The following is a 20843-nucleotide window of genomic DNA, read 5'->3' on the forward strand; positions in this document are numbered from 1 at the left end:
GCGGCGGGCCTTAGGGCCCTTGACCACCTTGGTCCATGCACCTGGCTGGACACAGCAGGAGGTCCCAAAGTCCTCCTTTGGCGTGGAGGGGGACTATGGTCTACCCTCCGCCTCCCGGGGGAGAAGGGCCTGGCAGTAGGAGTCTATCTCCTGCTCGCAGTCCCTGATGGCATGCAGTCTCTGGACTGTGGCCTGGAGCTCCTCCAGCTGGCGCGCCAGAGACCCCAAAAGGGAGCAGACCCCACAAGGGGAGGTCATCATGCTCCCAGGTTTGTTACCCACCTGGCCCACCTTCTCACTTCAGTGCTAGTCCAGTGGCTTCCTCTTCTTCTGTTGTGTTGTTGGCTACAAAGCACCAACTCACAGGATCATCATAAAATTCTAGTTTATTGGACGGATGCAAAAGTCAGACCATAAACCTTGGTGCTGATCCCCTCAAACACACACACACTCATGGTAGCTAGCTCTGAGCACTAAGCACTGGTGTCAAGATATACCTGTCCCCAACCGCTGGAGTCCACCGTTGATGGCCAGTCAAGGCTTCTTTCAGTGCAGTGTTGCTGCAGAAGGGGGTCACCGGCTGGTCCTTCTGACTGGAGAGGCAGGGTGCTGGTCAGGCCGAAGAGGGCGCTATGGGGGGTCATTCTTCACTGCCTTTTATCCCTCTCTGGCAGACTTTGGTGACTCCCCAATTCTCATAGTTTCTTAGTTTCATAGTAGGTAGGGTCAGAAGGGACCTGAGCAGATCATCAAGTCAGACCCCCTGCCATGGGCAGGAAAGGATGCTGCGGTCAAACGACCCCGCCTAGGTGATTGTCTAGCCTCTTTTTGAAGACCCCCAGGGTAGGTACGAGCACCACTTCTTAGAAGTTGGTTCCAGATCCTAGCCACCCTGACTGTGAAGTAGTGCCTCCTGATATCTAGCCTGAATCTACTCTTGGTCAACTTATGGCCGTTGTTCCTCATTATTCCCTGTAGTGCTCTGGGGAACAGGGACTCCCTCATAGCCTGCTGGTTCCCCTTGGCCAGTTTGGAGATGGCCACCAGATCCCCTCTCAGCCTTCTCTTGTGGAGGCTGAACAGGTTCAGGTCCCATAGCCTCCACTCGTAGGGCCTGCCTTGCTGCCCCCTGATCGTGTGCATGGCCCCCCTCTGGACCCTCTCAATGCTGTCCATATCTCTCCTGAAGTGCGGCACCCAGAACTGGATGCAGTATTCCAACCGTAGCCTGACCAGTGTCACATAGAGGGGGAGGATCACCTCCTTGGACCTGCTGGTGATGCATCTGTGGATGCATGACAAGGTGCGGTTTGCCTTCCTGACCGCGTCCCCACATTGGCAGCCCATGTTCATTTTGGAATCAATAATGACACCAAGATCCTTTTCTGCCTCCGTGCTGCCTAGAAGGGAGTTCCCCAGCCTGCAGGTATGCTGCTGGTTCTTCCTCCCTAGGTGCAGTACTTTGAACTTGTCAGTATTGAATCCCATCCTGTTCTCATCCACCCACCCCTGTAACCTGTATAGATCTAGTTGCAACCTGTCCCTCTCCTCTAGCGTGCCCACTTCTCCCCACATCTTAGTGTCATCCATAAATTTGAACAAGGTGCTTTTCACCCCCTCGCCCAAGTCCCTGATGAAGATGTTGAACAGTGCGGGCCTGAGGACTGAGCCCTGGGGGACCCCACTGCCCACATCCCTCCAGTTCGAAAAAGACCCATCCACTACCACTGTTTGGGTGGGGCCCTCCAGCCAATTTGTGACCCATCTGACCATGTAGGCATCGATACCACAGTCACGTAATTTCTAAATGAGAATGGGGTAAGAGACAGTGTCAAAGGCCTTCCTAAAGTTCAGAAAGACTACGTCCACTGCGACACCTGCGTCCAAGGATTTTGAGACCTGGTCATAGAAGGTCACCAGGTTGGTCTGACACGACCTGCCTCTAATGAACCCGTGTTAGTTGCCCCTAAGCATAACCTCCCTGCTGGCCCCTCATGGACATGCGCTACGATAATTCTCTCAAAAAGCTTACCCAGGATCGAGGGAAGACTAATGGGCCTGTAGTTTCCTGGGTCCTCCTTCCTCCCTTTCTTGAAAATGGGAACCACATTGTCCCTTTTCCAGTCCCCCAGCACCTCGCCAGAGCACCATGAGTGCTCGTAAAGCCATGCCAGGGGTCCCACAATGACCTCTGCTAATTCCCTCATCACTCTGGGGTGGAGATCATCAGGACCTGCTGATTTGAACACATCTAGACCCACCAGAAGTTTCCTGACTAGGTCCTCACTGACCCTGGGCCTGGCAGCGCCTCCCCTGGGTCCGTCAGGGATCCCAGTGGAGGGATGCTCTGGTCCCTGCTCAAAAAGATGGAGGCAAAGAAATTGTTAAAGAAATTAGCTTTGTCATCTGGTGTGACCACCAGATTTCGTAGCGCATCCTGCAGAGGCCCTACATTACCTGGTACCTTCTTTTTACCCCCTATGTATTTAAAAAAAGGACTTCTTGTTATCCTTGATCCGGGTCGCTAGTCCCAGTTCCATCTCCGCCTTAGCCTTCCTGACAGCCCCCCTACAGTCTCGAGCAATGGAGGTATAATCCTCCTTGGTGATGGCCCCTCCCTTCCATTGAGTTTACACCTGCTTTTTAGCTTTGAGACATTCATGGATGCTTCTGGTGAGCCATGGGGGCTTTTGAGCACTCCAGTCCCCTTTGATCCGCATGGGGATTGTCACCCTTTGGGCTTGGAGGATCGTCTCCTTAAGAAACGATCACTCTTCCTGGACTCCAAACTCCCCTCCCCTCCAGGACCTCAGTGCCTCCCCAACTAGTCTCCTTAACTCATTGAAATCCGCCCTCCTGAAGTCTAGGGCTGCTGCCTTGCTGCAGGCCTTGGACACCCTGTGATGGATGGTGAACTCCAGTAGGCGATGATCGCTATCGCCCAGGTGGTCAATAACCTGCAGTCCACTCACCAGGTCATCGTCCGTGGCCAGGACCAGGTCTAACAAGGCATTTCCCCTGTTGGGACTGTGCACCTCCTGGGTTAAATGGAGGTCCTGTAACTGGGCTAGGAACCTATGTGAGTGGTCAGACCTGGCTGACTGCTCTTCCCAGCAGATGTCTGGGTAGTTTGTCACCCATGATGACCACATCCCTTGACTTTACTGCCTTCACAAGCTGACCTGAGAATTCCCGGTCCAGCTCTTCCCCCTGGTTGTGTGGCCTGTGGTAAACCCCTACCATTAAGTCCCTTTCCCCCTGACCCCCTTGTATATGGACCCAGAGCACTTCAGTCGGCACCTCCTCTGACCTAGTGCTGTTTGTTGAGGACGTGTATTGCGTTTTGATGTAGAGTGCCACACCCCAACCTTTCCTCCCTGTTCTATCCCTCCTGTACAGCCTATTAGCCCCTGATGTTTACCGCCCAGTTATGTGTTGGATCCCACCAAGTTTCAGTGAGCCCCACTGTGTCCAAGTTTATGTTAGCTAGCAGGAGGGCAAATCCCTCCTGTTTCTTCCCCATACTATGAGCATTAGTGAAGAGGCATTTAAGGCCTCCTGAAGGTGCATGCACCACCCCCCTAAACCCAGGACTATCTGGGACCCTGTCTCTTACCTGGATATTTCTTGTGCTCATTGCCTGTCTTGGCTGGGCTGTTCTTGTGGGTGGCTCTTTGTTCGGTGTTCCATGGCTCCCTCCATCCTCAACTTCCCCTCCTCAGGCTTACCCAATCCAGGGGTCATTGACCTTGAGGGACGTCCCTCTTGGTTGCTGCTGGATGGCAGCTGTCAGCCCCAGGGGTCACGTCCACACGTACATGCAGTCTCAGGAGTCCGTTGATGAATTTTGATTGATTCACTGCTGTGATAAATAGAGCTCTGGAAGTGGTTGATCAGGGAGTATTTCAGCCCCAAAGGTCTGTTTCCAGCATTGACTAGTTCAAACCAGGGCTTCTGCACCTTTAACAGTGAAGTTTCTGGGAATTCCTGGCTCTTTATTGATTCTTTCTTCTCCTTAGTCTCTGATTTTGTAGGTTTTAATTGCCACTCATTAACATGCTTATCCAGACTAGCTACTGTGTTACACAATCAACCATGATTCATTCAGGGACCTGCTCTATACAGAAATTCCTGCTCTTGCTAATATTGTTACATGGTACAACTTACTTTTAAACTTAAAGTACATTTGTAAAAGCATCTACAAGCTCTATTTTCACTACAAGTACACCTTGTATAAAAATAATAATGATATAATAAAAGAAAAAGTAAGAGGAAGGAAGAAAATGTAGAATAGAGAATGCAGCCCCAAAAGTGGGCAAATACTAAGAGAGGCTTTTGCCATATGGAGGAACTTCACATTTGAGGAGGTGGGGGGCGGGGGGAGGACAGACAAAAGGGTTTCTTGCTACAGTGTCTGGAGGCAGAAGGAAGATTGAAAATCTAAGATACATTCTCTTTTCCTCTAAATTCCTATGCCCAAAGCCACAATGGCCCCTGGCTCACTAATAGGTAGTTGCAGGGAAAGTCCTATTCAGCCCATGCAGTCTATTTGCAATATGAGGCTTATGGAAACAATTGATTTTTTTTTTTCAGTCAGCAGCAGAGGTGATTTTTTTTATATATATTGTAGTTAACATCGTTAAGTTTTTCCTCATGTGAAAACTGAAAAATTATATTCCATTTCATCCTGAACAAAACATTTCAGTTTCAGGCGCCCAAGAATATCCTGTATCCTAGTGTCTAGGGATTTTCTTGAGAACTGGGAGATCCAACTTCAAATGAATTTTATGCTTGATTCAGGACAAAATTTTAATGAACTAAGTGGGATCTTCATTGTAATGGAAATGAAACTAAGTGCCTTGTCAGTTTCCCATTGAGGCCTACAAATTAAAATAACTAACAAGCTGAATGTGCTTCTTACACAGTTTCTTCTCTCTTTAGATATTAAAAAGAGTATGAACTTCTGTGTCTTGTTTTTTTCTATCACCTTTTTTATGCAACTCACCACATGAACTAAATATACTAAAACAGAAATTTGCAAGCAGCTGGAAACAGGTATTTGTTTAATTAAAACAGCCTTTCTTTATGTCAGAATGTAGACAACTTTTTTAATTTATTATTTATGTATCAGATTTATATGCCAACCTCCCCAAAAGAGGCTTAGGAGGAGCTAACAACAAAAAACACATAAATTATAAAGATAAAATTATCAAAATAAGATCATATGTAATAGAAGATACTCCCCAGATACCACCCTCAAATTTAGCCCCACCTTCTGAGGGACTGCTCAAGTAAAAAGGTCCTGCAACAGTTCCTGAAGATGTCCAAGCTGGAGGGACTTCCAGACCTAAGGTATACCAAGATATACCCATGTGCTTTTTGCAGAACAAAGTTGAAGCCCAAATGGTAGTGTCAAGAGACTGCCCTCACTTGGCCTTAGACTGTAACGGAGGAGTTGGCCACTTAGCTATTTAGGGCTTAGACTGTTTAGGGCCTTAAAAGAGGCATCCAGATGAACAACTATCATGGGCTGTGTGTAGATAAAACAAGAGGCTTGTGTGCACGACACTTTAAAGTGGGCTAAATGCTTTTGTACCACTTTAATGGTGTCGGTGTTTGCATGCCTTGGTGGCATATTATACATTAATTCCAAGCTCCATACGAAATTCGTCAGTGTAATGCACCTTAAATGACTTGTGACGCAAGAAGCTAAAACTCCTTCGAGGAATTTTAGTTTGCTGCCCCTACAGCCGTGAAGCAAAGCATCGGGCTCTGTGCAACTCCACAGCTCTGCAGGAAGCCCTGCAGGCAGCCTGGCAGCAGCCCAGGAAAGCAGGCTCTACCCAAGAAAGCAGTATGCCTGATCTTTTTCTTTTCCCCCCTGGAGCCTGTCTGTCTGCCTGAGCTGTATGGGGGCCCAGTGCTTCCCTCCACGGCTGCGGTACCCCCCAGGACCACCTAAGCCGGGTGCCTACGGGTGAGTGCCACCTGTGGGGGGGCCTGCCATTGCCATGGAGGGAAGCACCAGCCCCCCACTTCCCATCCTCACCCCCACATAGCCCAGGGACTGCTCCACCCGCCAGCAGTTCACCCTCCCCTCCCTGCTGGAGAGGCAAGTAAATCAGCGCAGTGTGTGTATGACACGGGGTTTAATCAGCCCTAAATTGAAGTGGTGTTTTTTAAAATCCATTGCTTCAATTTAGGGCCCCCATGTCATCTACACATGCCCATGGTAGCCACCTAACCTTCAATGGCTGGTTAATTTTAAAGTTTTATACATAACTAATTTGTACAATTTGGGAGTGCAAGATTTCAACCCCTTTTTGCTAGGAGCTGTGTACACATGCACACATGTGCACACACATACACGCATCATGTACATTGATAGCAACATCTGCCCAAAAGAGTTTACAGTCAAAGCCAGGGGACAGCAACCTACTGCCTTGGAGCCATTGAATCTAGCCAGTGCAGCTGCGGAGCTTTGGCAGCATTCCAGCAGTCGGGGAAAGCTTGTGTTGATATTTCCCATGTCATGAAAATTCTCAGGAGAATGCCCTAACCACTAGAATATAAGTTATTCTTGGACATCTGAAATGGAAATGTTTCATTTTGGGTGAAATGCTAGAATCTCATGCCATTTGCTTGTGCCATAGCTGGGCACTAGGGAGCTTCACTGGTATTTTGGAAAGTCATCTGGTGATTTCAGCTGCTTAATGAAGCAAATGTTTAGTTCAGATGTAATTTAGAGGGGATATACATTCTCAAATCTGGAGATTTGTTCATGAAGAATTTGTATAGTATTTTATATTATCTGGTAGTATATGCTTGAAAAATTTCATCTGGGCAAAGTAATCATATACCAAATAGCAAAACATTGCCAATTTATGTACTTCTCAAAAGGGAAAGGTTGGGGTATACAGAAATGAAAACTTAATATTTGCTTTTCTAGAGTGAATACTTGTACTGTCTTCTATTATATAAAAAAGGAGGTGGACATGTTCCTTCATAAAAACCGATTCATTTGGTTTGAGTGGTCATGTAGCCACCCACAGACAATTGTTTTTCAATAACCTGAACAAGGTTATAATTCCAGAAGTCCTTCAGGACCTGGAGTCCCTGAGGCAGGGACTTGACATATCAGTCTCTGAGACAGTGACTTGACATATCAGATTGCCTTCAGTGCAATGCTTCAATTTGCATTATTATAATATTTAGCTTACATTTGCATTCTTATAATATTTAGGCACCTGAAACCCATTGAAAACACTGGGCCAAGTTAGGGACCTAGCTCCTTTAGGCTACCACAGAAATCCTATTTCTATCTATTTTCTATTTCTAGTTAACTATCACTTAACTATTTTGATTTTTTCCTAGTTTGCAATTAAACGATACTCCTGACGAGATAAGAGAGTTTCTACTTATTCTCCTACCTAGTCACAGTTTTACAATAGCTAATTTTTACTTTACACGTTAAATATAGTTAGAGGCCAGGCTCTTTGATTCTGATAAAGCTGCCCTTGTTTCTTTCTGGATCAAATGCAGAAAAGAAACTGGGACAGTTATCTGATAAACAGAGCAATGAATTTATTCTGACAAACCATTTATTGATTCCTATATAAGTTGTTCACCATGTGGATCCCTCCGCTTTGGGACTATTGAATGTTTGCTTCTGGGATTCGTGTATTTTGAAGCCTCCACAAACTCCCATGGAATTATATTCCACAAAGGTGTCTTGCCTTTTGGGTCTGAGGTTGCGTCTATCCTGCAGTCACAGCAGTGAGCTGAAGACATACCCAAGCTAGCTTTAAATGAGCTAGCTTAGTTATTGATAGCAGTTTAGACATGACAGTATAGAGCTTGGCTCAAACTAACTGCCTGAGTATTTACCCTACTTCTCATGGGTTTCACAACTTGCACTGAGCTCTGCAATTCTATGGCTAATCTAGCCAAGCCTAGCCAGTTTGAAGCTAACTCAGGAATGTTCAGTCACAGTGTAAATGTACTCTAAGCCTGATTTTTACTGCTGACGTTTGTAATCTATTGACAAAGGAACAAACCCAACCCCTCCACTGGTAGCCCAAAGCTGTATCTACACTGTAAAAATAATTATGTATTTTTTCTATGGAGATACCTATTTTGATATAGAGTTCTAGCACAGAGAAGTCAAAGGAACAGTTTTACCTCTGTTTCTAGTCAAAGTGAACCCTACACTGAACATTTGGGCTTTACCTTGACTGATTGCACTGAGGTAAAAGCCACCATGCTTTGTCTCTACTAGGATTGTACTTTGAGACAGCTGTCTCAGTATGAAAAATCACGTCTTTCTGGCACTAAAGATAAAGCTAAAAAAGACCATACAGACAATTAAAAATACAATAACAGAAGGGAATTAAAAACAAGGTACATTTTGTTCCTTTACTATAAAATTATATACTCTTCACAGGGAAATTTTTTATCAGAAAAAGGAAAGCAACAAATTGCCACAATTATCCTGAGTATACTATATGGGGGGCCTCCTCTGTGGGCTACCATTTTATGTCCCTGGGGTAATAGCTGTTCAACATGAACCATGCATGTTGTTACGACTGTTGTAATTATTTTTAATAGAGATTGGCATACATTTTATGTGCGAGTTCTGATCTAGCCTCAAATATCATCTTGCTTCACATACAGTCATTTCATGTTTGGAAAACCTTTTTAGCAAATATACAAAATCAGGCAAATAAACATATTTTATGGAGTACAAAATGTTCACACCTCAATAGGCAATTTTTTTCAATAGACTATGATTTCTGTACTATATACTAGTATTGCCAGGTTCTCAAAATAATAACTGGGCACCTTTGTTGAATTTCATTAATTCTTCATTTTTATTTTTTATTAAAAAGGTGCATTTTAAAAATTAATCATTTCCTGACTGGCTCAGCCAAAGCTCAGGTTTATTTACAAAATTATAACTTCTTTAAGCCCCCTCATAAGAATCACATTTTCCATTTATTTCAGGAGATGACGGCATCAGCGCTCAATGGTTTTATTTTTCTGTATTTATTTCTATAGCACCATAGGTGCACCATGTGTTTTAAAGAACAAATAAAAAGGCATATCCATACCCTGAAAACCTAAGTGGCTTAAACAGGCCAAATTCTGCAAAGAATTATAAGAAGTAAAGTGTTTGGAAGGTAGCTATGTACACATAGTCATGGCAACCTAAATAATTTTATTATAACTTTATCTATTTGGTATGTGTTTAACATATCATACCTTTGTTCATAAAACTAAAGAAGGACATTTATGCTGACTTGAATTCTGTGATGGCTGCCATTTTAGTCAAAAGTGAGAAGAAATATTTTGCTTCACACAGCATAATTAGTAATCACACCAAAGATTTACCAATTTTGGTATGTTTTTATCTGTATCAGTATTCCACACAGGAACATATGCTACATCAGTCAGTGAGACATGCAATGTAGGTATCTGCCAAATATGATGTAACAAGGGATTCCATGTAAATTCCACCAAGAAATGACATTTTCAGGCAGTTTAATTTTTTTCCCTTTATCTATTAGAAGTTTTTATATTGCCATTTATTATGAAACATTGTTAAAGCACTTGTCACCATGATATCTGGCATATACTTCATTAGTTAGAACTATGCCAAAAGAAAAATTATCACACTGTAACTGCTGTTCAAGTACATTCTCAGTCCCTATCCAAATTCCTGATTCACTTCCATATTCACTTCACACTTACGTTAATTTAACTCTTTCCAAGAAGTTAGATGTAAAGGATACAAACAGGAAGGAAATGGTCAACCAGTCATAAGTTAATAAATCAAAAGGCTGTAGCTGCCTGTGTAATCTCCATTTTAGAATTATAGAATCATAGAAAATCAGGATCGAAAGGGACCTCAAGAGGTCATCCAGTTCAACCCTCTGCTTCGAAGCAGGACCATCCCCTGCTAGATCATCCCAGCCAAAGCTTTGTCTAGCCAGGTCTTATAAATTCCCAAGGATGGAGATTCCACCTCTCTGGGTAACCTCTTCCAGGGCTTTACTACCCGCCTTGTGAGAGACTTTATCCTAATATGTAACCTAGCCTCCCCTGCTGCAACTTGAGACCATTGCTCCTTGTTCTGTCATCTGCCATCACTGAGAACAGTCTAGCTCCATCCTCTTTCGAACCACCCTTCAGGTGTCATTGAAGGCTGCTAGTAAATCCTCTCTGTCTTCTTTTCTCCAGACTAAATAACCCCAGTTCCCTCAGGCTGTCCTCAGAAGTCATGTTCTCCTGCCCCTTAACCATTTTTGTTGCCCTCTGCTGGACTCTCCAATTTGTCCACATCCTTTCTGTATTGGGGGGCCCAAAACTGGACATAATATTTCAGAGGTGACCTCACCTGTGTCAAATTGAGAGGAACAATCACTTCCCTCAATCTGCTGGCAATGCTCTTACTAATGCAACCCGGTATGCCATTAAGCCTTCTTCACAACAAGAGCGCACGTTTGGCTCATATTCAGCTTATTATCCACTATAACCCCAAGTTCTTTTCTGCAGAGCTGCTGTTTAGTCAGTTGTACCAGCCTGTACCAGTGCATGGGACTGTTATATCCTAAGTGCAGGACTTTTCACTTGTCCTTATTGAACCTCATGAGATTTCTTGTGGTCCAGTCCTCTAATACGTCTAGTTCTTGCTGAATCCTAGCCCTCCTTTCCAGCATATCTACTACTCCCCACTACCTTGATGTCATCTGCAAACTTGCTGAGGGTGCACTCTATGCCATCTTCCAGATCATAGATGAAGATATTGAACAAAACTGGTCTCAGGATTGATCCCTGGGGCACTCCACTGGATACCAGCTGCCAGGTAGATATCAAACCATTGATTACTACCCTTTGAGGCCAACCATCAAGCCAGCTTTCTCTCCATACATTCAACCTGTACTTCCTTATCTTGCTTGCAAGAATGTTGTGGGAGACCATATCAAAAGCCTTGCTAAAGTCAAGGTATATCACAGCCACTGTTCTCCCTGCATCCCACAAAGCCAGTCATTTCATTATAGAAGGCAAGCAGGTTGGCAGTCATGACCTTAGTGAATCCATGCTGACTGTTTTTAATTATCTTCTTCTCCTTCAAATGCTTAGAATGGATTCTTTGAGGACCTGCTTCATGATTTTTCCAGGGACTGAGGTCAGGCTGATTAGTCTGTAGTTCCCTGGATCCTCCTTCTTCCCTTTCTTAAAGATGGGCACTATATTTGCGCTTTTCCAAGTATCTGGGATCTCTCCTGACTGCCATGATTTTTCAAAGATAATGACCAACAGCTCTGCAAACATATCTGCCACCTTCCTCAGCACCCTTGGGTGCATTGCAACTAGCCCCATGGATTTGTACACATCCACCTTCTTTAAGTAGTCCCTAACCTGTTCTTTAACTATTGAGGGCTGCTCACCTCCTCCCCAAACTGTGCTGCCAGGTGCAGTAGTCTGAGAGCTGACCTTGCCTGTGAAGACTGAGGTGAAAAAGGCATTGAGTACTTCAGCCTTTTCCACATCATCTGTCACTAGGTTGCCTCCCCCATTCAGTAAGGGACCCACACATTTCCTGATCTTCCTGTTGCTGACATGCTTGTAGAAACCTATCTTGTTACCTTTCATGTAGCAAGCTAGCTGCAACTCCATTTGCACTTTGGCCTTCCTGACTTCATCCCTGCATGCCCGAGCAATACTCTTATATGCCTCCCTTGGCATTTGTCTAAGTTTCTACTTCTTGTAAGCTTCCACTTTGTTTTAGCTCATTGAATAGTTCCTTGGTAAGCCAAGCTGGTCTTCTGCCATGCTTGCTAGTCTCATCCTGTGCAACAGGATGGTTTGTTCCTGAGCCCTCAGTAAGGCTTCTTTAAAATACAATCCGGTCTCTTTTCCCCTTCAGATTGGCTTCCCAGGGGATCCTGCCCATCAGTTCCCTGAGTGAGTTGAAGTCTGCTTTTCTGAAATCCATGGTCCTTACTCTGCTGCTCTCCTTCTTTCCTTTTCTGGAAATCATCTCATGGTTATCGCTGCCCAACTTGCCATCCACTTCTACATTCCTCACCAATTCTTCCCTGTTTGTGAGCAGCAGGTCAAGAAGAGCATGAGCCCTAGTTGAGCTTTCCAACATTTCTACCAGGAAGTTGTGCCCAGCACTCTCCAAAAACTTCCTGTGCTGCCTGTGCACTGCTATATTGCTCTCCCAGCAGATGTCAGGATGATTGAAGTCCCTCATCAGAACCAGGGCTGGTGATTGGGAAACTTCTAGTAGCTGTTTGAAGAAAACCTCATCCATCTCATCCTTCTGGTCTGGTTGTCTATAACAGACCCCCACCACGATATCACCCTCGCTGCTATCCCCTCTAACCTAGAGACTTTCAACAGGTCTATCTCTAGTTTTATACTGGAGCTCTGAACAATCATACAACCCTCTTACATAAAAGACAACTCCTCCTCCTCTTCTCCCCTGCCTGTACTTCCTAAACAGTTTATACCTATCTGTGACAGTACACTAGTCATGTGAACTATCCTATCAAGTCTCTGTTACTCCGGTCATATCATAGTTCTGTGACTGCAAGGACTTCCAATTGTTCCTGCTTGTTTCTCAGGCTCTGTACATTTTTGTACAGACACATGAGGTAATTAGCTAGTTGCCCTACTTTCTCAGGAAGAATGAGAAGACCTCCCCAGATTCTTCCTCCTGCTTGTGCTTCCTCCAGGTCACCTGCTTTTCCCACTAACCTCAGGTCTTTCATCCCCATCCCCTGGCAAACCTGGTTTAAAGACCTCCTCACCAGGTTTATGAGCCTGTCTGAGAAGATGCTCTTTCCTCTTTGCCAGATGGATCCCATCTCTTCCAAGCAATTCTTCTTCCTGGATCAACATCCCATGGTTGAAAAAGCCCAAGCCTTGCTGGTGATCCCATCTGTGCAACCATGGTTTCTGCTGTCTAACCTGGCAGGATCTGCAGGATGCATCTGCTCCTGTCAGGTTCTTTTCCCTTGATTAGAAGAATCTAGGAGAACACCACCTGAGCCCTTCTTCCTCGTCACCCTTGTACCCAGAACCCTGTAATCACTTTTGATCTGCTCAGGGTCCCCTTTGGCAGTATCTCTGGTGCCAACCTGGATAAGCAGCATGGGGTAAGAGGGCCAGATGAGTCTCAGCAATCCTTGTGTGACATCTTGGATTCAGGCTTTAGGCAGGCAGCAGACCTCTTGAGACAATAGGTCAGGCCAGAAGATAGATGTCTCCATCCCTCATAGAAGAGAGTCTCCAACCACCACAACCTATCGCTGCTTCTTGGTGGCAGTGGTCTCAAACCTCCCAACCTAGGGGATGCCTAGTATGGCCTCTTCCACCAACAGAATGTGCCCCTCCTCCTCCTTCTCTATTGCTAGGGCCCCATATCTATTCTCCATTCAAACCACTGCAGGTGGAAATGAAGACTTCTGCTTGCTGCCAGAGGTCAGAAGCTTACAGCTTCCACCTTCCTGGGAATCCATGTCCTCTTCCCTCTCCTGCACCACTTCTGGTAGTCCTTCCTCTGCAGGCCTACTGTTCTCCTCCGGCATTAAATCAATGAAGTCCTCATGGTGAAGGATGCTTCAGAGCCCTGCTACCTCCTCCAGTAGTTCTCTTGCCTGCTCCCTGAGAGACACTACCAAGCAGCACCACTCGTACCACAGGCATTTCTCCACCTGGCTGTCACTGGAGGGAACCTGCAAGCCTCTATCTCCACAGCTTCCACCAAACCAGGACCTGGGTGGAAGCCTCAATGGTGAGGAGTCCTGCCTGGACAGATACCTCACAGGTGCAAGCAGGGGAAGAGCAGGCAGTGGCTGTGGTTCTGACATTGTGACTGTCCTCCATCAGTTTCCACTGGTCTCTTAAATTTGCCATCTTTATCTTCCTGCCCCTCTTTCTAAGCAGACTTTCCCAAGCAAACTCCCCTGTAAGCTGACCTGTTCACTGCTCCTTGCTCCTGAAAGGTCATTTTCCCTGCTAACCTTATTCCTCTCACCAAGCTTACAGTGAAGGATAGTGAGAGAGAGAGTTTCCAGGGAAACTCCCTAACAAACTCCCCTCTCCTTGGGACTCTAGTGAAACAAGAGACTTAAGTATTGGTCTGACTGCTGAGTTTTAGCTACTTACACTACTCTTAATTAAAGAAAGCAATCATCTTAAAGCCTCCCCTTCAATGAAGGGGGTGGCAAATTGACTCTCAAACTGCCCTATTTGCTGTCCCTGGTCATTCTGGAAGTCTCCTTTTACACCCTCCTGGACCGGGACAGGCTTCGTCCTATTCTTGGGGCTTTTGCCAGACACAAGCAATCAGTCACCCAGTAATCACCCAGCTACCTGTACTCCCAGCTGCTCGGAGCATGCACCCAAATACACAGCTCACCAAGCAAACACTCAGCAAGCCAAACAGACAAGAAGCCCTGGCTCACTTACCTTCCCAGACCAGGTTCTGGGTCCTGGTGCCTGGTTTCTCTTCCCCTTCCTCCTCTTGCTCCCAGCTAACTGCTTGCAAACTGCCCTGTTCGCTCACTCCCTGGTCACTCAGGGAGTCTCCTTTTATACCCTCCTGCGCATGGATTGACCTGATTAATGATTGAACCATTTCAAGAATGTCACTGATTAGCAGGGATCCTGGTTTTGTCTGATTTTAAAAAAAACCCCAATTTTTAAATTAAAAAAGTAGCCCAAAATCCACATTTTTCCATGATTAAAATGAAACACCACTAATATTTGAATATATTTCATATAAAAAATAAAAAATTTACATTTTTTCATGATCAAAATGAAACACCTATATATATATATATATATATATATATATAGGTGTTTCATTTTGATCATGAAAAAATGTAAATTTTGGGTTACTTCTTTTAATCTGAAAATTGGGGATTTCTTTTTTATCAGAGAAAACCAGGATCCCTGCTAATTATAAACCAGTTAATAATTGTCATGATTTAGAGGTGTCCACACATACACTTGTAAGGGTTCTAAGTAGAACAGTAACCTTTCAGGCATTGCTCTGATATTGAATTGCCACCAAAGGTGGAAGTAAGTACCGAGCCCAGCATGCCCAAGTGCCCAAAGTTTTCCCAGGATTTACTTAGCAAGAAAATACAGATTAGATGGATGGGGCAGAGGGGCTGTGTGGATCCCTGCTTCTGTGTTCCTGTGAGACTGGGTTTTCCAGGGCCTGCCCAAGGTTTCTGCCGCAGGCTGCAGCTTAAAAAGACTTTTCTCAAGTTGTAGCAAGGGGCATTTAGGTTAGATATTAGGGAACATTTTCTCACTAGAAGGATAGTAAAACACTGGAAAAGGTTACCCAGAGAGGTGGTAGAATCTCCATCCTTGGAGGTTTTTAAGACCCAGCTAGACAAAACTTTGGCTGGGATGATCTAGTTGGAGATGGTCCTGCTTTGAGCAGGGGTTTGAACTAGATGACTTCCTGAGGTCCCTTCCAACCCTAATTTTCTATGATTCTATGATTTTCTGAGAAAGCTGCTTATTTTATTTCAATTCCTTTTCCACTGCTGTGAGATCAGTGTGGCTGGATGCACTTTTAAACACATCAGTTCCTAGGTGAAGAAAAAGGAACCACTGCATAATAGACATTTAATACCACTGAATGGCCATCAATTCCATGCTTGGTGATACAAACTCCACAAAATCTTGGGGAATTTGTGAGAAGTCATGCAGATTTTCTTATACAGGCAGTCCTTGGATTTACGACACAATTGGTTCCTGATAACTGTGTCTTAAGTCGAAACGTTGTAACTTGGAACCAATTTTCCCATAGGAAACTAGGCTATAAATGGGGGATTGGTTCCTGAACCAAGGCCCGATACCCTATTTTCACCAGAAATAACCCAGAATTTTGTACTCAATCAATTATAAATGAGTAATACAGCTACATTAATGTATTTATATTGTAAATAGCAATCATATTGATTTGGAAGGACTTCTTTGAAGTGACTTTGCTGGACTTTTTGAAGGGCTCTTGGTTGGACTTTTTTGAAAGGTTCTTGGCTGGAGTCTTGGCTGCAGGTTTTTCTGGGGTCTTGTCTGCTTTCTTAAAGAAAGTGTCCCAGGAAGTTTGGAAAGATGTTCTCCAGGGGGATGGGTGACGCAGCAAACTTGTTTGCTGGCATTTCATCGCTTTGGATCAAGCTTTGTAAAGTCAAAACTGATGTCAGAAAGTTGAAACAAGGTGTCAATTTATAAACATTGTAAGTGTGAAACATTGTAACTCTAAATGTTGTAAGTCAAGGACTACATGTACTGATATGGCACTTGGGGTCTCATTAAAAAGACCATGTTACACTATATCCATTTTTATCACTGTATAGATGATGTTATGGTGTTTGTATATATCTTTATGATTTTTGACATGTTTCATTCAAAGGAACTGAGGGATCCGTACTTAAGGAAAAGATAGTAGGCTAAACTGCTAAGTATCTCTTACCATTGTGTTCTGAGGCAGTGACAATTGCCTCAATTTGCAGACTGAAGGGGCCACTTGTGGGATGGGCACTCAAGTTATTGTTTGTTTATAATGAGAAAAAGCACCTAGTAGTAAAGGCATCTAAGTGAAATGGCCTGTTAGCCAGGGGAATGCAAGAGGTCCCAGGGAGAGAAATTTCTGGAGAATTCTAGACTCTGAGGCAATTAGGTCAGTGCAGGTGTGAGTCAGGGTAGGGGGTTGGCTTGGAAATTTTTTAAAGGCTATCTTTGAGATGGCTCTAGGGTCTTTGGATTTTTCCAGCCAGGAGGAGAATCCAGGTCCCCAGCAATCAGAGCTGGTAAAATAAGCAAAAAGGCTCACGTAAGGAATAGTGCAATATTAAATGCCTGGAGGACTGACCAGTCAGTAGTTATGAAAAACTTGGTGCCCGCACATAACACTGAACCTGTTCATGGAGAACCAGTTCAAAATAATACCTGATTATCTAGGCATACTTTTTAAACTTTCCAAAAGCCATTCTAAACAGACCTGTACATCTGTGTGGTTGCAGTTTAAACCACATTTAAAATTGTCTCATTGTTATGTATGTCCACACCCTCAGTGCGATTCAAGATGAGATCTGTATCGTCTTCAATCATGATACATTTTCATAAGGCTCTGTCTTTACATGGAATATACAGGCACATCCCAATAGTGGAGTCTCTATTGAGGATTCTCATTGAGAATAATGCCAAATAATGTGAAGTACCATGTTTCTTCACATACAACACATACATCTTTCCAAAATGCAGTTGCTGGAGTGCACAATATAATTGAGGAAATCGAGTAACAGCAACTTTTGCCACTTAAGCCTATGTCAGGGGAAAACAGAAATAAAGCTAAGTGTTCTTCAAGGAGGCCTCTGAAGCTGCTGGCTGTGGACATTTCCAGCAGAGGCTCTTAAGCAAAGGTTTATTTTCTTCATTCTGCCTTTCAAAAACAAGGTGCTTATTTTAATTGTGGAGGTGTTATGTGAGAGAAATTATGGTAAGGACTGGCATTGAAATCATGGTTCTATTACCGTTAAAGGCCAAACTCTCACTCATTTCATTAGGACCAAGATTTTACCCCATGTACTTTGGAACTCTCCATAGCAACAAACTCAGCTCCTCTGAGGGACTCCGTGCTAGCAGTGAACAGAGAATAGATATTCTCAAAAGATGCTGAGACTTGCAAATGTAGAAGAGCGCATGTAAAGAAATGTCTTGTTTGGCACCCTGTATGTATGGGCTGTGCTCTGTATCTTAGGCTTACCATAATTCCAGTACCAAAAAAGACGACACTTGTGGAGGGGAAGGAGCAAGGGTGCATGTAATGGGGGGACAGTGATATATCTATGCCCTGCCTCTGCCCCTCACTCCCAAGCCCCTTCTCCCTCAGCCCTGCTGGTGCCCACCCCACACTCCCAGCCCACAGCCACCTGGCTCCCCAGCCCTGCCGATGCCCCTCACTCCCAACCTGCAACCCTCTGTCCTCCCCGAGTGCTGCTGGTGCCCCGCACTCCTGACCCGAAGCTCCCCCCGCCCCCCCCAGCCCTGCTAGTGCCCCTTACTTCCAACCCATAGCCTCCACCCCCCCAACCCAGCTGTCCATGCAGAGCACACACACACACACACACACACACACACACACACACACACACACACACACACACACACACACACACACACACACAATCTTTGTCTCTTACCTGGGAGCAGTTTGCAGGGGCCCTCAGGCAGACCACGTGACCCCCAACAGCCAGTCACCTTGCCCACTGCTCTCAGCCCCAAGCAGCCAGCCCAGAAAATCAGAGGCAAAGCAAAAACCTGTACATTTGCTCACATTTCAAAAACTCGCCCAGACACAAGGACAAGGAGTCAAAAAAGAGGGCATGTCTGGGAAGACACAGACGTATGGTAACCTTACTGTATCTAGGATCAAATTCCAAAAGCAAATGAATGCCATTACAAGTCCACTTTTTTCCCTCTAGACTTATTTTGAGGACAGATGAGCTGAAACATTCATTCTAAATAAAATTATCATTGCAAATCGTGGGGAGAAAATCAGTTTCTAAGGCAGTGGTTCTCAAACTTTTTAGACTCAAGACACCTCATTAGATCCTAGACACCCCTTGGAAAAGGCCAACTCTTAGCTTCCCCTCATTTTTTCAGCATAGAAAAAGCTAGAGTAATTCTTCTGTTGCAAAGAACTCAGAAAGAATGGTTTTGACATTATAGAGCGCCTATACATGTGCTTCAACGTGTTCTCTAGCATCATCGCAGTGCCATGTGTGTAAGCCCCCATGGGTTTAAAAATGGCCACTAAGGCACTTTAATTAAAGTAATCATTGAGTGGGTCCAGAGAAGGGCCACCCTCATGATCCGGGGACAGCAGGGCAGACCATATGAAGAGAGGCTACAGGACCTTAACCTGTTCAGCCTTCGCAAGAGAAGGATGAGGGGGGACCTGGTGGCCGTCTATAAACTCACCAGGGGGGACCAGCAGGGTTTGGGAGAGACCCTGTTCCCCCTAGCACCCCCCAGGGTAACAAGGAATAAAGGCCACAAATTGTTAGAGAGTAGGTTTAGACTGGACATCCGAAGGCACTACTTCACAGTCAGGGCGGCTAGGATCTGGAACTAACTTCCAAGGGAAGTGGTGATGGTTCCTACGCTGGGGGTCTTTAAGAGGAGGCTTGATGTCTATCTGGCTGGGGTCATTTGAGCCTGGTTTTCTCTCCTGCCCAAGGCAGGGGGTCAGACTTGATCTACAAGGTCCCTTCCGACCCTACTTCTATGAATCTACGAATTATCCTGTTGTACTCGGCCTTGGTGGGGCCACAGCTGGAGTGCTGCGTCCAGTTTTGGGCTACACAATTCAAAAAGGATGTGGAGAGGCTTGACAGGGTGCAGAGGAGGGCCACATGCATGATTGGAGGTCAGGAGAGCGGACCTTGTGATAAGAGGCTGGGAGCCATGGGGCTCTTCAGCCTGGAGAGGCACAGGCTCAGGGGTGATCTGGTGGCCACCTATAAGTTTATCAGGGGTGCTCATTGGGATCTGGGGGAGCGTCTGTTCACCGGAGCGCCTCAAGGGATGATGGGATCAAATGGTCACAAACTCCACCGCAACCAATTCAGGCTGGACATAAGAAATAACTTCTTCACTGTCCGAGCCCCCAGGGTTTGGAGTGGACTGCCGCCAGAGGCGGTTTTAGACCCCCACTTTACTAGCTTCAGGACCAGAGGCGGTTCAAGCACCCACTTTGAATGCCTTCAGGACACACTTGGATGCTTACCTTGCTGGGATCCTATGATCTCTACTGACTTCCTGCCCCTGGGGCACGGGGCTGGACTCGATGATCCTCCAGGGTCCCTTCCAGCCCAAATGTCTATGAAATCTATGAAATCAAAGGAGCTTAGTTAAAGCATTCCATGGTCATTTTTAAACTTGCGGGGGCTTAATACATGTGATGCTCCCCCACAGGCTGACCTGCTGGGCTGGGGCATGTGTGTGCATGCACACGGGCACTCAGCGCCCCCACCCCAGCCTCAGATCAGCACCAAGAGGCTCCGAAATCTACCAGTGGATCAAGATCCACTGGTTGGTGACCACTGATATAGACGTTCTCAGTAGAAGCTAGTACCTTAAACTTCACTCTGACAGTAGCCAGATCTCTGATGATCTGATCAAAGTAAAGGAGGATGGTTCCTTTTTTTACATTAGTGAAGCTGATGTTTCTAACTGGCCTTGTAGGTCCACCCATGTAAAGCAGTCTTTAAGACTTTTATTCTCCAGCACTTTGTTTTTAATCTCTCCTTTGTTTCCTTTTTCTCTCTCCTGTCCAAATGTAAAAAAAAAATCATAGAAACCCAACACATTGTTAGTGGAGCTAGTTTTAATTGTAAAATCATGTTATTAGCCACAACCATATTGTGTATAATGTATTGTATAATGCATCTTGGAGTACCATAGGAAAGTAAGTGTGTGTCCCCTTTTCATAACATGTGGGCCCAATATTTACTGGTGAGAATAATTGGTATGTAAAAGCAATTAAAAAAATCTATTAAAAAGACCTGCTGCATTATCTGAAGGATTTAGCAGTTGCTAGCTTGCCAGTCAGCCAAGGTTTTACAAGAGTTATTGTCATTTTGATTTTCAGATGAGTCATTTGGTATATTGCCCCCAAAGGCACCTCGTTATGATTCAGTGCAGAGCATATGAAATTGCTTAGGCTTTCGGGGCTTCGTGGAAGGAGAGTGGGGGTTGCAGTTGCTCAGCATTCTGAAGCAGCGGCAATATGCTTAATTGAC

General features: G+C 45.0%; 1 protein-coding gene across 3 annotated transcripts in view; it reads left to right on the forward strand.

The window, feature by feature from the left end:
* LOC102379795 (serine/threonine-protein kinase DCLK1) overlaps positions 1–20843 on the forward strand; it is a 410739-nt gene that overhangs the window by 302788 nt on the left and 87108 nt on the right. The window lies entirely within an intron of this gene.

Source organism: Alligator sinensis, unplaced genomic scaffold (genome assembly GCF_000455745.1).
Source record: "Alligator sinensis unplaced genomic scaffold, ASM45574v1 scaffold1034_1, whole genome shotgun sequence".
NCBI lineage: Eukaryota > Metazoa > Chordata > Crocodylia > Alligatoridae > Alligator > Alligator sinensis.